The sequence below is a fragment of the Pelmatolapia mariae genome, linkage group LG8 (assembly GCF_036321145.2).
Source record: "Pelmatolapia mariae isolate MD_Pm_ZW linkage group LG8, Pm_UMD_F_2, whole genome shotgun sequence".
Taxonomy (NCBI): domain Eukaryota; kingdom Metazoa; phylum Chordata; class Actinopteri; order Cichliformes; family Cichlidae; genus Pelmatolapia; species Pelmatolapia mariae.
The window spans coordinates 1,657,501-1,668,379 of NC_086234.1; the positions used below are offsets into that span (position 1 = coordinate 1,657,501).

Sequence of the window (10,879 nt, forward strand, 5' to 3'; positions counted from 1 at the left end):
ACAGCGGCTCGCTGCAGGCCGAAGGCCTCCGTGAACTCTGTACGATGTTAACATGGTGGCGTTCTGCAGCTGCGACATCTGACGCTTGAACAAAGCTGGTGAAAGAAGAAACCAAAATGGCAGCTTCAGAGAGGTCCTGAGAAAAAGAGTTAGTGGGTCCAGCTCTGCCTGCAGAGGTGTGTTTGTGGGCAGCTGGGATTCCAGTGTTTCAGCTTTTGCAAAAATCTGTAGAGAAATGCGACCTTTGTTCTTCTCGTCACGAAGCATCACGCGTGTCCTCCACAGAGGTTCAGTGAAAGACGAGCCCACATTACAACACGTCCACGGTCCCTTTCAGTTAGAGACCCACCGATAGGTGAAAGAAAGACACTCAGATCCTGTATCAGTGAAAGCTGTGAAAGGTTTTCAGACAGAAAGCTTCACATATATTTGTTTGGAGTTCAGAGATGTTCTAAATCTGACGACGTGAAACACTACAACGGCATTTTTGGTTTGACAGAAGGTCCTTTTAGCTTTGTCAGTCCTGATGACCTCGCGCTTCTGTGGCCATGAAACATCCATCCAAACAGAGAAAGACAGAGGTCGCATGAATCAGCACGAATTAAACTCTTTACAGTCCTGCTGGGAAACACACCTCCACCATCCCCACCTCCACCTCCACATGCAGAACACCAAACCTGAAACAAGTCCATGCCCTAACAAAGGTGTTCTTAATGTTTTGACTCACCTGTGGAGGTGGCAGCAGGAGTCCACCGTATGAAGCACACACCAGGTTTGAATCTGGCTGACCTCCGCCTTCGAGGTCGCTTCCTGTCATAATAATAATAATAATAATGCATTGGATTTATATAGCGCTTTTCAAGGCACCCAAAGCGCTTCACAATGACATTATTCATTCACACACTGGTGGAGGCAAGCTACGGTTGTAGCCACAGGTGCCCTGGGGCAGGCTGACATATCGCGCCATCGGCCCCTCTGACCAACACCAGTAGGCGGTAGGGTAAAGTGTCTTGCCCAAGGACACAACGACCAGGACAGAGAGGCCGGGGATCGAACCGGCGACCTTCCGGTTACAGGTGCCCTTCCCAACCCCCTGAGCCACGGTCGCCCCGCGTTCGTCATGGCAGGGGCGACCAATCATGCCCCCCGGCTCACACTGGTGAACTCTTTGTTGACTGCAGAGGTGGCTTCAAATGAAGCTCTTCTTCACCTCTGCAGTCTTGATTTTGCACTCACCACCCACAGCTGGTGGTCTCGGGTGGAGGTGTGAATGGCCAGCATCATCTGCATAAAGAAGATCCAGAAACCACAACCCGGAAGCTTCTGTGTCCACAATCGTGAAATGATGATGGTGAAGGGAGTGCAGCTATGGCGACGGCCTGCACCCTCTGGCTCTGTTTTACTCACATCTTTAACTTCAGAGTTAAACTCTGAGGCGACGAGTTAAACCGACAGAAGCCTGGAGGAATATTTGCTGTTGTTCCAAAGTTACTCCAAACCTGCGAGCTCGCTCCCAACTCAAGGAACAGCAACAATGTTTGCTCTAAAAATATCTCTTCTATTAACTTTGAGAGCGAGAGTGGAAAGCAATAAGCACGGTGACATAATCGGGTTTCTCAGCTCGTTCCCTCGGATGAATTCAGGAGAAGTCGCACCTCCTGTTTTATTAAATCAGGACTTATTACACAGGAAATGATTCAGGCGAGCAGCGAAGAGGGAAAACAAACGTGGGATGTTGGGAATATTTCAGAGAGAGCAGCGAGAGCAGGCGGGACTCACTTTTTCCTGGTGTCGTACCTCCCCGAGGTTCCCGGGCTCTGCGGAGGACACAGAGGAGAAAATGACCAATTTCTATGCAGGATCATGCAGAGCAGTGACACATATTAAAGCACCTCTATTCCACTTCACAGCCACGTTTCTGCAGAGGAAATCGCATTAATGCGTTCCCCTCTGCAGAAACAGCAGCGTCTCAGCACTGCAGCACTCGTCCAATCTCACCGCCTCCACTCACTCTTTTTATTCCACTTTATTCATCGCTTACCACAGCGCTGATGACATCACAGATCTCAGGTGAAACACAAGCAGGTGCAACTGTGAGAAAGTACCTGCCTCCTCCCTGATCTCCTACTTTTCTGCATATTTGTCTCACTGACATGTTTCAGATCATCAAACCAGAGTAATGCACTTTTTAAACGATGATGTCATTCATCGAGGGAACAAAGCTATCCACCTGTGAGCTGTCCTCAAACCTACTGCCTGCTGTCTGTGACCACGTCACTGTGGAGGAGCTTTGGTCCACTCTTCTTTGCAGACCCATTGGAGGGTTTCCAGCCTGAACAGGTTAAGGTTTCCGACTTTGACTCGGCCAATTCACAGCCTTCGTTTTGGTCTTCTGAGCCAATCAGAGGTGGACTTGCTGCTGTGTTTCTGATTATTGTCCTGCTGCATAACCCCAGTGCCCTTGAGCCTTTGTAACTGATGGTTAGATGTTCTCCTTCGGGATTTTCCGGTCAAGCAGCTGCAGACCATCACAACGGGACTCAAACACTCCAGGAAGTCATCCACAGAAGATTTCCCAAAGAGAATATATGACAGGACTAACACGGTGCAGAGGATGTGAGGAGGAAACAGACATTTTATTTAAATAACAAACCACAATGGTGGGGAGGGAAACAAAGAGGAACTGGCTTCTGTTTCCACTGTAACTGTGTTGATCTGTGTTACACACTCGGCCAAACAACAAATAAGTTGAAAAATCAAAATGTCTCTTCAAGCCAACATTAAAAAAAGTCTCTAATGTAAAGTTAAGTCTTTTGTGTGATTTGGTGCAATAAATAAATAAATGAATCATCCAAAAAGTAGCTGTATTAATACTGAAACAAGAAAAGGAGCTAAAACATTCCCTCCAAACAAAACGTATGAATTCAAAAAGTCGGCGCCCATCGTCGATTGTTGGACTGACGAATGTCGGTTGGAAACATGTTACATATCGCCCAGCCTTAAGCAGGAGGCTCCATTCTCATGGTCAGGGGCAGCCAGGTTACCCCACTCAGGACGACAACACCAGTGCCTACCACACCCACCAGAGGCCGTTTCACCGTGACGTCACCCAAACGTTTCTACACGCTTCGAAGCCTCGAGGTCGGCATTATTGGTCAGATGATGTCATTAAAATGCTTCACAAGGCTCCAACAGCACAACCGCAAACCAGAGGGCCAGTTCAGGTGAAGCCACAGGGCGTGGCTTCACGCAATCGAGAACCAGTTCTCAGTAGTCCAGCTCCTTGGAATCGTTAGTCTGCCTGCCTATTGATCCTGCTTATCAGCTAATCCAGGGGTGTCGAACTCCAGGCCTCGAGGGCCGGTGTCCTGCAGGTTTTAGATCTCACCCTGGGTCAGCACACCTGAATCAAATGATTAGTTCATTACCAGGCCTCTGGAGAACTTCAAGACATGTTGAGGAGGTCATTTGGCATTTAAATCAGCTGTGTTGGCTCAAGGACACATCTAAAAGCTGCAGGACACCGGCCCTCGAGGCCTGGAGTTCGACACCCCTGAGCTAATCAGCTGGTTTCAGTTCACGTGTCAGAGGAAACAGTGACGCAGTCTGGAGCATATATTGACATTTTTGGTAAAGTTCAAGCTGCATCTAGGACAAAAACACGAGCATTGTGCTGCTAACACGTCGGTTCTTTGCAACCTGCACATACAGCATGCTAACGCTAAGCTAGCCAAGAACCCAGAGTGAGCAGAGCGAATGGCGACCCCAAAAAAACAGGAACAAGCAGGTGATGAGGCAGAATCACCGGGACGATCGAGTTTCTGTGCTGGTTTTCATGTTCGCTTTGAGTTTTACTAAGACAAAGATCTGAGAGACGTGTGTCCCCATCAGGGACTGGCGTTGGCGTGCGGCTGCAGCCTCAGGTTTATATTAAATGGTGACTATGAGACAGCGTGTTTGAACTATATTACAGAGTAACATCAAAGTAACTTCACGAGTATAGCAAATGACCTTTTCTCAGGAGTAATGAAGTAACATACTGCATTACTTTAAAGAAAAGTGTTCTGTGTATTCTGTGTAATAGATTACTTTTTTGAGTAATCACAACAAAGAAGGTAATACCTCAAGCACGCATAAACATTTGACCCACAGCATGCAGTTAATTTGCATCATGTCATTTCTTTATTGCTGCGTAGCAACAGCTGTGAGTCTAAAAACCGAGCCAATGAGAACACGACGACAATCGATAAAGGAATCTTATCAATTCCCATCCTTAGCCACGCCCCTGCAAACTGTAAGCCTTATTGTGTTATTAAAGGAAAACGCTGTAAACATGTTTATTTCTGCTCTAAAGTCTGTGGGGACTGACTCACTGATAGCGCCTCTGCAGGACACCAGAGGAACTGCAGGTTTTGGTGCTTTCTTATATTCGTGATGTTGTAAAAACTTTTAAACACTCGATCACGTGTCACGTCGCGTCAGCTGCGTTTAGACGTGAGCATAAAATAAATCTGAGGTCCTTCTGAGTTGCTGTGTAATCACCGGTGCTGCTAATAAACCTGTTTAAACATCAGCAGTCACTACCTGCTCCCCTCTGGGGGAAATAAACAGTGTTTGCTGAGTCTTTCCATGCATGAAGGATGCTGGATGCAGGAGGAGGAGGAGGAGGGGGTCGGTTTGATTCAGGGTGAAAGTATTCAGTTGCCTTGACGACCGGAGAGGACGCTGTGAGGGAAAATTGCTATCTGTACACAGTGCTTCGGCTCACTGAGACGCTGGAAGGCCTAAAGATGCTCAAACGATGCGGTGCCCGGCGGGGCTCCACCCCCGACACGCTGAAAGTCGTATTTTTCTCCTCAGCTCAGTCAGACCGACGCTCCGTCCTCAGAACTACACAGAACAGCGGTGCAGACTATTATCTGGAACTGTTGGAGAGGGGGTGCTTTTAACAGTGTTTAATGTTCCTGCACTTCTCTGTGCCAGCATGAACCCAACCCCCACCCATCCTCTAAACCCCCACCTGCAGGAATAAACGGCTAGAATAAACCGGCAGCGCTCCTTAAACCTGGCCGCTCAATAATCACACTAACAGCTGCTTCGTGTTTCAAGAAACCAGCAGCTCTGAGAAAAACCAGCATCTGAAGCTCCTTCAGGTATTTCCTGACAGCGAGTTCACGCCCGTGAGCGGCTCGGCAGCGGCGTGTCGGGGTAATGGGCGTGACCCGCCCTTCATCGGGTTCAGTGCTGTTCTGAAAGCGTCCATCACTGTCTGACTGTGATTTCTCGGCACGCCTCGTTCCTGCAGAAAGGTGCTCATTACTTCAGACGCTCTTCCTCCGATTCGACGAGGGCGTCCTGGAGGCTTTGTTCTCGCTGCCTGTAAGACGAGGTCATCGCTGAGAGTCGCAGGCAGAAGAAAGACTTGCTGAGTGTTTCCGGTGAAACAAACCCGAGGTCTGAGCTGACTCTGAGCTGACTCCGGCTGTTTCGAGTCAGCTGAAGGACTTTGGTGATGCAGCGGCGAGCGCGACTTTGAAATCTGAACAAAAGCAGGCCGGCAGCTTCATCTCTTTGTTCCTGTCGGCGTTCGTCACAGACTTCACCGGCCTCTGAGTTTAATCGGTCACCTTCACCTCCTTTTCTCTGAATCAGTCCATTTCCAGCTTCCTGTCAGAGGACGGCCTCATTGATACAAAGCTCAGGATACGTGCACCTGCACGATCAATAATCACGGATGACCTAATTAATGTGCTGAGCAGCACAATATGAATACGTTCTTTTTCAGGATCAGATTTTTCATTAAAAATGATTCTCAGGAGGTCAGGTGTGTCGTTATAAGCATCAGCACGTTTTAGCAGAGCCTCTCAAAGTCGGCCTCTGATTGGCTGGGGTACAGTGATGGAGTCCCTGTGGAAAGGTGAAGAAAGGTTCCTGTCCAGGTGTGTGCCTTTAAAGCCCTTCAGATCCTGGCGGAGGTGCTCAGAGAACAAAGAGGCGGAGGGTCTCAGACCTCGAGCCTTCATCACTTCCTCCTTCACTCTGCTGGTATTTCTCTGAATGTCAACACGCCCAGCCGGCCCGTCTTTGTTCGCGCTTTAATGTCACAGGAAGTCGTAACGCAAAGAGGTGGGGGTGACGGACGCAGCCCAGACTTTACTTTCAATTAATGCCGCCGGCTCTGACCTCTTTGCTGGTGTTCACATATAATTTTACCTTCTTTTGTTTTTCTCTGTCTGTGAAAGCAGCTTACGTCTTCCTGTTCAGCTCAGTGTGTCAGAAACATGAAGCTTCACGGAGACCGGACTTTTTTAAGGACCGCTGTTTGTTTAAAAACACTCAAATCTTCTGTGTTTGTGTTAAAGACAAAACTTTGTGCTAAACTTTCATGTAACACCAGTTTCAACCACAAGATGGAGCAGCGCGTTAATTACCACACTTTCTTTTTCATAGTGGCGACATGAAAATAAAAGGTTAGGGTTATGCAGCTGCTCTCTCTGCCTGCAGAGGGCGAGTTTCAGGAGTTCCGCTAACGTCCACCAGGGGGCAGCAGTCAGCCTGCATTATTAGCAGTGGAATGGGTGACATCATGAAGGCTATTTTTTAGCTACAGTCTGTTTTTCCACAGTGCTCATGAGCACGTGTTTGCTGCGAGGATAAAAACAGTCTTAAAAACAGCTGAGTCTGCTTCTTGGAGTTTGACTTCAGCAGACGAAAAGAGCCGCTGGCATCTGTCACTGATAACGCTCACATGCTTTTATCTCTACAGTACTTTATCGTTTCAGCTGTGAGGTCTCATCTACCTCACTCTGAGTGTAAGCAGAGGAGGAGAGCCTCTCTGATGCTGAACATCTGTATCGATACCCAGCTCGATCTGCAGTGATCACACCTGACGGGACCTCACTGACTCAGCCTGCCTGTTAAGCGTCACCGCTAATTTGAACTAACCTCCTGCTCTCCTGTACGCTCGCCACACGGCGGGTGGACGGCGCTGACTGCAGACGGCCGAGCCCCTCCCGCTCCTGCTTCTCTTCTCTAATGTGAACAAGGCTTTCTGTGTAGCCGGCCTGTTGGCCTCTCCTCGGGCTAATTAGCCCTCCAATGCCGGCATTCATGGCCGGGCGGGGAGCCCGCAGACGGGGGAGGCTGAGCCCCCCATCCTGGCAGCGCCCACCCGCTGGGTGACTGACAGGCTGACTGCCGTGGTCACAGATGTCATGCAGCACGGCGGTCCGGCTCTCAGGTGAGATTCAGCCGCACGCTGCTGCTCACAGAAAGGCGGCGCCATCAGACCCCACATTAAACTTTAATGAGCTCCACCACAGCCAGTGTAAAGAAAGGTCAGAGTTCAGCAGCGTGAGGTGTGAGGTCATCGACCCAAAGTTAGTGAACAATCATCAAAACTATCTACCACCACTAGGACGACCTCCCACTGCGCGCTACCTGCACGCCGTCCTGACTCCCAGCAAACAGTGAGGAACGTGTCATGGTGTCCATTTTTACTTTAATGTTGTGACATGTTCTGTGTCCAACACGAGACACAGAGGCCACAGCAAGCAGTGAGGCCTCTCAGGATGACCTTTGACCTTTTCCAACCTGATTTTTTGTGCTTGAAATGTAACTGCACTTTAATTACACTACACTATAATGTAACTACACTATTGCACTTAATCACACTGTGTACTATGACCTGAATGGATTTATTACACATATAGCAAATACTAACACACTGTAATGTAATTAAAATAATTATACTTGAATATTTTAATAAATATGTAATTTTTACAGTATGTTAGTAATTAATAAATGATGTATTTACAATTAAACTTTATGCTTATAAGTATTTATAACTGTAACTATGCTATATTTAAAAAAAATACCTATATATTACCGCCACATCACCACATCCAAGAACCTCTGAGGTTTTCCACAGAAGTAAATCTTTAAACGTGTGAACCGTCTCACCACAGAGCGCCGCCGAGGTGACGTCATGAGCTCAATCAGCTGATCAGCAGAAAACAACTCTGACTGTTGGAGGGTCAAGGTGTAGGCTGCTGGGGGATTCCCATGATGCACTGGGTGTTTCTTTTTCACTTACTATGTGTTAATCCGGTCTTTAAGTGATGACGTGACGAATCCTACTTCCGGGCCTAAAGTAGTCTGCGTTTAATATGGATTTTGTGTTGTTAACATGTTTAATGTTTTGTATTTTCTTCTATTTAATCTCAAAAAGCTCCTAAAAACAGTCAGTGATCACTGTTGACCTCCCTCGGCTTTTATTACTGCTAATCATTTATTTAAGCTCAGTCTTTAAACCCTTATGATGTAACTACAGCCCATGCAGCAGTATATTAATGACTAACCTCGTATTGTGGATGGATTATCTCAGTTGTTCTCCTGACTGAAGTTTGGTCTGTTTACAGCATCCTGCCATGCGATTGCATTTGTTCCTGACAATCAGGAATCCTCACGTTAACTTTTATCGAGTAGAAAAAAGTTAGCGTGTTTATATTATGCTAACATAGCTGTGTCGCTAGCCGTCACGTAGCACATCATTATATACCAGCTAGCCCAACTTCAGTAACCCTACAAAGATCATTGCTGTTTAGTTTTCTGTCTTCATTTATGTTGGAAGTGATAGCAGAGCTGTACGTTTGAATTTGTTTCCAAAATCCCTCAGTTAGGACATGCTATATTGTATTTAGATGGAAGCTAGCGAGCTAACTTGCTGCTAATTTCTAACTCTGTTAAATCTCATAAATTCCGTTTCGTTTTCATGGATGCCTGGATGATAAACTCAATTGTTACACCTGGTAGAGCAGAACGCTGATCATTTTTTTACAGAAAGAAAGACTTGAAAGACTTTAGTTTTTCAACTCTCAGTGATGCCACAGTGATCGTTTGATTTATGGACCTGCAGCGGAGTTTGAGCCCAGACACGGCTAGCGACGTCAGACTTAAAGACCGGATAGACCTCTCTGCAGTGAATCATACCTGTTATTAATCTCTGTCTCTCTTCCACAGCATGTCTTTATCCTGTCTTCCTTCTCTCACCCCAACCGGTCGCAGCAGATGGCCCCGCCCCTCCTTGAGCCTGGTTCTGCTGGAGGTTTCTTCCTGTTAAAAGGGAGTTTTTCCTTCCCACTGTCGCCAAAGTGCTTGCTCATAGGGGGTCATATGATTGTTGGGTTTCTCTGTATGTATTATTGTAGGGTCTACCTTACAGTATAAAGCACCTTGAGGCAACTGTTGTGATTTGGTTTATAAATAATTTGAATTTCTTCTTCTTATGTTTGAAGTCGGAGCGTCACAGAGCGAAGCTCTGATCGACTTTAATGTTTTGGGTCATGCCTGACGACTGCAGAGCATTTCTCTGGACCCTCATCATCATCACCACAGGTGTACACGTACTGGGAGGTGTACTGGGGGTTGTGGTTACATTAATGGTGAGGAGTGAAGCTGTGGTTTGCGCGCAGCCTCAGCATGCAGCGGGTTAATGCGGCGCTGTCATGAGGGGAAGACAGCACTCCGGCGCTCCGCAGCCTGTTTTTTTTTTTAAGGATCAGCGGTAATAAGACGTCAGGCTGAATTTATGGAGCTAAGACTTCGCGGTCGGTGATTCATGGAGGATTTGGAGCGGAGCAGCAGCTTAATGGATGTGCCTGATATGATTAGTCCCGCGGGAGCACGGACGCTTAATACAGCACTGTGTGAGTGTTTGTGTACAAAGACGACGAGCGGGCCGCAGAAAAATGTCAGAGTAAACAGGAGGCGTGCACAGAGCCCGCCTGTGTGCACGCCTCAGCCCACATCACCCCATCACGGAGTCGAGGACGCCGAGCGTGCTGCTGCTGACTGAACGTGTCACACAAATAAAAGTCCTGCAAACACTTTAATGAAGTTACTGTTCCCTAAAAGTTCCCTACAGTGGGGCAAAAGCACCAACCCTCTGCTGATTGGCTGTTTAAACATGGCAGTTGTTCACTCAAAACAATCAGATAAATGAATCCATACACAGGAAATCTCTCTGCGAATGAGGGTCGTCCATCACTGTTTTACCTTGGATCAGCTGACCACAGCCTGCTGCGTGCAGCGACCAGCAGATGCTGCTCCAATCAGCCGCTCTTTACCCCAAAACATCCACCAGTTCAATCATTTGGGTCATTTATTCAGTTTTACAGGTAAAAAATAATGAGATTGTTTTTAAAAAGGCCTGTTTGCTCTGACATCATCACACACTCGTGAGTTTGGATCTGTTTAAAATAACCAAGAAGAAAAACCGAGGCACAGCGAGTACCTTAAACCTGCGCTCCCTCTAACGCCCAGCAGGGGGCGACTCCTCTGAAGTCTGTGAGGAAATGAGCCAGCTGAACGGTTTCCTGATGATGTTCATGTTAGAGTCATGAAGGAGCAGGAAGCAGGGGGAGGGGTTTAGAGCAGGCAGGTGTTCGTTAACTGGTCTGAGGGGCGGGGACCTGGAATGAGAGTCGACGAATCAGGTGTCGCTAAAACTCAGGATTTAGACGGCTCGTCTGGGAAATCTTCCTCCTGGGGCTCAGGTACGATGAGGGGTCTGAGTACCTGCCCTGCGTACTCAGCAGGGTGAATCATCGCTTCCTGCAGCAGCTGCAGTCACATTAAACAGGCCCAGAGGATGAGGAGGGCGCCCCCTGCTGGTGCTCAGGAGGAGAGGCCTGTTACTACTGATGGTTAAAACACAGAACGTGACATGAAGCTCACACAGAGCCAGGAAACACGGACGTATGGAAGCTCATCGCAGCCAGTGATGAGTTTGTGTTAAATGAGAATTCAGTTATTTAAATTTTGAATCCACAGAGTCAAATTATTCTGTTTTAACGTTAATAATTTTACATTTTTATCA

General features: G+C 47.5%; 1 protein-coding gene across 1 annotated transcript in view; it reads right to left on the reverse strand.

Moving 5' to 3' along the window:
- ankfn1a (ankyrin repeat and fibronectin type III domain containing 1a) overlaps window positions 1-10,879 on the reverse strand; it is a gene marked incomplete at its 3' end in the record, with an annotated part of 66,314 nt that overhangs the window by 53,473 nt on the left and 1,962 nt on the right. Inside the window, exon 2 of the mRNA XM_063482265.1 lies at window positions 1,780-1,817. The remainder of the gene's footprint in view (window positions 1-1,779; window positions 1,818-10,879) is intronic.